A 6,956-nucleotide genomic window follows, 5' to 3' on the forward strand; every position below is an offset into this window, starting at 1 on the left:
GTGGGGGAAGGGCTGGTACAAGGGTGGGGCCTCATGGAGACAGGGTGGCATGAGGGGGGGAACTTGGGTGGGAAGGGGTGGCACAGGGGCAGCAAGAAAGGGGCAGTGGGGGGCAGGACAATGGTTCAGGTGCCGGTGAGGTCCCCCCCCTTTTAGGGAGCTTTCATTGCCTCTGCAAATCCACCCAATTCTGACTAATGTGAATACCTGACCCAAAGACAAGTGCAAAGTACTAAATTTAGGAAGGAAAAAGCACATGCAGAGATCCAAAATGGGGAATAACTGGCTAGGAAGTAGTACTACAAAAAAGAATCCGGGGGTTATAATGGATCACACATTGAATGTCAGCCAACAGCGTGATGCAGTTGTGAGAATGAATGGCTAATATAATTCTGGAGTCTATTAACAGGAGTGTCGTATGTGACACATGGGAGGTAATGTCCTGCTCTACTCAGCACTGGTGAGGCCTTAGCTCAGTGGGTCCCAAACTTTAACAATCTGTGAACCCCTTTCACTAAAATGTCAAGTCTCACAAACCTCCTCCTAAAAATGAATATTTCCAGGGATTTTCTCCTTTACCTGAGTATAAATGATAAAAGCAGTGATCTTGGAAATATAAAATTTGTTTTTATAACATGCTTATTATACACTATTGATTATTAATTATTAATCATTACAGTATTTTTATTACATTATGAAAATGTCAACTCTCTTTCAAGATCTCAATTTTGTAGCTTGTATCACTTTGAATAAGCCTGTTATAAGGCAAGGCTCCTACCCTTGTTGCCGAGAAGGCTAACGGCATTTTGGGCTGTATAAGTTGGTGCATTGCCAGCAGATCAAGGGACGTGATCATTCCCCTCTATTTGACATTGGTGAGGCCTCATCTGGACTACTGTGTCCAGTTTTGGGTCCCACACTACAAGAAGGATGTGGAAAAATTGGAAAGAGTCCAGCGGAGGGCAACAAAAATGATTAGGGGGCTGGAGCACATGACTTATGAGGAGAGGCTGAGGGAACTGGGTTTATTTAGTCTGCAGAAGAGAAGAATGAGGGGGGATTTGATAGCTGCTTTCAACTACCTGAAAGGGGGTTCCAAAGAGGATGGATCTAGACTGTTCTCAGTGGTAGCAGATGACAGAACAAGGAGTAATGGTCTCAAGTTGCAGTGGGGGAGGTTTAGATTGGATATTAGGAAACACTATTTCACTAGGAGGGTGGTGAAGCACTGGAATGGGTTCCCTAGGGAGGTGGTGGAATCTCCTTCCTTAGAGGTTTTTAAGGTCAGGCTTGACAAAGCCCTGGCTGGGATGATTTAGTTGGGGTTGGTCCTGCTTTGAGCAGGGGGTTGAACTAGATACCTCCTGAGGTCCCTTCCAACCCTGATAGTCTATGATTCATCAGCCTTTGATGATTCAAACACATCTAACTTATCTAAATGTACATTAACCTTTAAGATGGCCATTGGCTGGCCATCTTTCCCCCTTGTTGTTAATATTAATTGTGTTGAGTATCTGGTCATAATTTTAGTGAAGACTGAACCAAAATAGGCATTAAACACCTCAGTGTCAGTGACCAGGACATGGACAATCATGCCTAGTGGTCAGAGCAGGAGTCAGTAGCCAGAGGCCAGGGTCAGAACAGGAGTTAGAGGTTTGATGCCAGAGTCAGTGGTCAGAGCTGATGTCAGCAGATGTCAGAGATCTGGAATTAGAGCTGGGGTCTGAACTGGGTTACCTGGAATGAGGCAAGATGGGGCAAGTTTTTGGCCAAGGTAGGAGCAAGGCTAAAACAAGGCAGGAACAAGACAGGGAACAAGCAGGTGCAGGAGCTGTCACAGCCGTGGGCTAACGGTTTGAGCAGCTGCTGAACCACTGTTGCTGGTGGACTTAACAGCTGATCTGCTGACTCTTCCCAGCAATCAGGCAGTGTAGCCAATCAGGCAGGCCACTACAGGCCAGCTGCACTGGTTAGATTGCCCAGACTGGCTCTTCTGCAGGCCCTGATTCCTGACAGTACCCCTGTCCCTGAGGGCAGTTCGTAGGGGCCTCAGGGCCTGGTTTCTTGGGGTACTTCTGGTGGAACTCTCACAATAGATCCTGGTATGGATGTTTTCTACTGGTTCCAGGACCACACATCTGTAGCCCTTCCAGTCCACCAGGTACAGGGGCCTTCCTCTAACTTGCCAAAAGTTGAGGATTCAGTGGACCAAGTACTCCTCCTGTCCCTGGACTAAAGAACAGGATTACTTGTGGCACCTTAGAGACTAACAAATTTATTTGAGCATAAGCTTTTGTGGGCTACAGCCCACTTCATCGGATGCATGTAGTGGAAAATACAGTAGGAAAATATATATATACACAGAGAACATAAAACAGTAGGTGTTACTATACACGCTATAAGGAGAGTGATCAGTTAAGTTGAGCTTTTATCAGCAGGAGAGAAAAAAAAACTGTTTGTAGTGGTAATGAAAACGGCCCATTTCCAGCAATTGACAAAGAGATATGAGGAACTGGGGGGGGGGGGGGAAGAAAAGCATGGGGAAATAGTTTTACTTTGTGTAATGGCCCATCGACTCCTAGTCTTTGTTCAAGCCTAATTTAATGGTGTCCAATTTGCAAATTAATTCCAATTCAGCCGTCTCTCGTTGAAGTCTGTTTCTGAAATTTTGTTGTTGTAATATTGCGACTTTTAGGTCTGTAATCGAGTGGCCAGGGAGATTGAAGTGTTCTCCAACTGGTTTTTTAATGTTATAATTCTTGACGTCTGATTTGTATCCATTTAGTCTTTTACGTTGAGACTGTCCGGTTTGGCCAATGTACATGGCAGAGGGGCATTGCTGGCACATGATGGCATATATCACTGTTAGGGGTGACAGTGGTGAGTTGGAGCAGTTAGGGTCTGGGATCTTGGCCTGGGGCTTTCAAAGTGAAAGGCTGGGCAGATCTTCAAGGATTTGGGCAGCTGTAATCTGAAAGGCACTGGCTTCACCCATTCTGTAATCTTGAAGGGGCCCAGGTATTGGTAGTCTAGTTTGGTGGATGGGTAGCCCTATTTAAGGTTGTTGGCAGAGAGCCACACCTTGTCCAGACAAGGAAGAGCCTGACAGTCTTTGTCCAAATGGTGTTTGTAGACATCTTTGAAGTACTGCAAATATTTCTTCAGCTCCTGCTGCACCCAGTGTAGGTGGGAGGTTAAATTTGCAGCAGCTGATACTGAGAAACTCACAGGCAAGTCTGAGTGGCAGTTGGAGTGAAAGCCACGGCTTGTAAAGAGTGGACTCTGCTGGGCTGAGGAGTGGATTGCATTGTTATATGCGATCTCAGCGTGGCGCAGCAGGGGGTGCCGTGCCATTCATCCTGATGGTAACTCAAAAAACAGTTTTTGCCCAAGAGTTGATTGACCCTCTCTGTTTGCACATTAGTCTGGGGGAGAGAGGCGGATGAAGTGAGGAACTTGATGCCAAGGAGTTTAAGAAATTCACACTAGATTTGGGAGATGCACTGGGGCCCTAGTCTGATATAATGCCCATTTGTAACCCATGGTAGTGGAAGAGATTTTTCAGGAAGAGCCAAGCCATCTCCTGTGCAGTAGGAACAATACCAAATGGGATGAAGTGCACCATCTTTGTTAGGAGGTCGACAACAACCAGGATTACTGAGTGTTCCTGGAAGCATGGCAGTTCTATGATGAAGATATGTGTGTGTGTGTATGTATATATAAATAGACCAACGCTAGAGTTCTTGAATTGGCCAAAATGACCCTCAAGCAGTGAATTTTGACATAGTTTCAATTCCTGAAGTCTAGGTTGTTACTCCAGAACATGAATACAACCCTTGTGATAGAGGAGGCCATTCTATAGTATAGTCAGAATTCAGAGTTGAAACATAGAAACATAGAATATCAGGGTTGGAAGTGACCTCAGGAGGTCATTTATTCAAGCCTCCTGCTCAAAGCAGGACCAACACCAACTAAATCATCCCAGCCAGGGCTTTCTCAAGCTGGGCCTTAAAAACCCCTAAGGAAGGAGATTCCACCAACTCCCTTGGTAACCCATTCCAGTGCTCCTGGGGGCTCCAGGAGGTGCTGGCTCAGCCGCTCCTTTAAAGGCAGCTTGGCTGGGCCGGGCTCAGAGCGGCGTGGGAGGCGGAGGCCGGTGCAGGCGGCAGGGAGTGGCGCGTCCCGGGGAGGCCAGCGCGGGGAGCAAGCCTGGGGCTCCAGAGCTGCGGACCAGGCTGCCAAAGCAAAAAAAAATGTGGAATGGTAAGATTGGCCGGAATGCCGCCTCTTACAATGTGCCGCCCCAAGCACGTGCTTTCTCGTCTGGTGCCTGGAGCCGGCCCTGAGTAGGAAATACTGACAGTGTCTTCTGCTGCCCCATCACAGTTTGCTGCCTCTCACCTTTCTCCACCCCCTAGCCCAGGGATAGCAGATGGTGACGGACGGGGATCATTCACTCCTGTCCGAATTTCTACCCCATGAAACCTTAATGGAAAATATGGAAAGAAAGAAAAAAAGAGAGATTGTTCTAATTTAGCAAATGTTATAATTGTGACAAAATTTAAATACCAGAATATTTTAATTTACATTTCAACAGTATTTCAAAAACAAGCATCTAAACATATTTTTAGAAATAGAATTATTTACATTAATTGTTTGAGTCTTCCCTCTAATCTACATTAAAGTTGACCCTCTCTAAATAATATCATTTGTATTTCAACTGTGTCATTTCAGGAAATCCAAAATATTTCTCCTAACAAAATAATTATTAAACTGTCAGACAGGGTTATTCAGATGCAATGTACATGTGTCAGAAACATCACAGCTACATACATGTGCAACTGCTTTCTCTGTATTTCCTCATTGTCTTGACTGGCTCCCCTGGAAGGCAGGGCACATGCACCCGCCTCCTGCAGGAGTTGCATTGCACCTTTGAAAAGTAACAGGTGGAAAAAAATGATGACACAGAATTAATTGAACAAAATATTTCAGTGAACTCACACAAGATTATAAAATAATATTCCTAGAACTTATGCTAGAATTAATTCATGTGATTTGTAACTTTCTGGTTACATATAATCGTTAATCAAGATATAACCCTCCCTTTCTTGTTCTCCTCACATCAATTAACAAAACATGGTCCCCAACCTCAAATGCTATTTTCCTATATATCGAAATCTCTTCTACCAAATCCTTTTGTGTTTGTTTTTCTTTAGAAATATTATTCACAGCCAATGTGCTGTCAGTGTCCACTGTTGATTTTAATGGGCTTTTTGTGTTCTTGGTTATCAGGACACAACAAATGTAGTTTGGTAAAGAAATAGAGAAGGGGGGGGGGGGAATATGGCTTTTGTTGATATTCTCAGGATTCTGGCGGCAGGACAGACGGATGTTCTGGGTTGGCAGGTAAGCCATGAAAGCCATTACCCGGGGCTCAGGCTCCTCTGTGGTTGGGGCGTCATCTGACTTTTCTGGTCCATCGCCTCTCCAGTCTCCCTCAGGCTGGGTAGAGCCAGATGGGCCATCTTCTCTTACTGTGCTGGTGCTGTGTGGGCTGCTGATCTTAGGATCAAATGGAAAGCCAGGAGAGAGCGCGGGAGAGAGATAGGATGACAAATAGTGGGGGTAGAAGGACCACACAAGGGAAGGGGAGACAGAGCAGGATCTCATGTGTCTCCAGCTGGTGTGTCTGCTGGTCTGGTAGTGCTGGCTGGGTGTCCCCACCGATGTGCAGAGGTCTGGGCTTAATGATGATGTGATGACTTTTGAGATCCCGGGTGAAGGACAAAGTCCCTGGGGTGGCGGTGACAGTTGACCCCCCCTGGGAATCCCACAGTCCCTCCACATGTTCCTGCCCCACAGAGTATCTTTTGAAGGGCCCTGAAAGAGGGTGATGGACAGAATTGTCCATCCTTTCATTCTTCTGTTCGCCAATTAGGCCTCACTTCCAATTTTTGGCGCATTAACTTCTGGTTCCCAACTCTTTTTGTTTACCGGAGATGGTCTCAACACCATCCTTCAGGTGCATCAGAAAAGCCCTGCTTGTTTAGACTCATTTAGTTTTTCTGTTTTTCACTTTTACTGTTTTTTTTTTATAAACAGTCTCATGTAACAGGCTGAGTTGGACTTTCGTTACCTTTTCCCTTCGGTGTTTATTATTGCAGGTGATTAAACCATTTCAGAACCTTCCATCCACTTTCCCATAGTTAGGCCTACCTCAGCTCTGAGCCTAATAGGCCCCAACTATGACAACAGAGTCACCTCATCCTTCTGTGTCATGGATCCAGAGGATCTGTGCTGTGCCCCCACAGGAGCCCCTTCTGTGTGGCAGACCCCCAGGGGGTCTCACTCTTCCTGGAGGGTCGATCACATGGCCTCACTGCCTCTGAGACTCCACTTCTGGCTCCAACACTCCCATTTCATACCAGCAGCTCTGCCCAGTGAGTCCAACTGAGACAGGCTCCTCGTCAGAGGCTTGCGCACTCTACAGGGACCAATGTCCCTCAGCAAGTATCTGCAGTGACACCTGGCAGCCCTTTCATAATGGAATAGGGGTTATTAGTCAAGCAAAGACAGCAGCAGGATTCCTTAGGTTGGCAGAGAGAAATAAAGCTTCAGAGACGTCATCCACCTGGCCAAGCCAGTGCAATCACCAGCCACGCTACTATGGCCGCCATTGGCTCTGTCTCTGTCAGACCAAGGTGAGAGCCCCGTGTCTCTCCAGAGGCCAGCACTTAACCCCTCACCTGACATCTTTTCCTTTGTTCTCAGGCTGGGGCTTTGCTCTGCTTCTCTGCAGACAAGTGGGGAAAAAATCTCCTTCCTCTTGGTCACTGATTGCTAGGTGTGAATGATCTGGCCTCTGTGGTTTTCACTGCCTCTCCGGATTCTCCATGGGCGTGGTTGGCTTTGGGCAGTACCCACCATGGCACCAGGCCCACGCTCCAAAGGAGCCC

This window comes from Trachemys scripta, chromosome 11 (assembly GCF_013100865.1).
Source record: "Trachemys scripta elegans isolate TJP31775 chromosome 11, CAS_Tse_1.0, whole genome shotgun sequence".
NCBI lineage: Eukaryota > Metazoa > Chordata > Testudines > Emydidae > Trachemys > Trachemys scripta.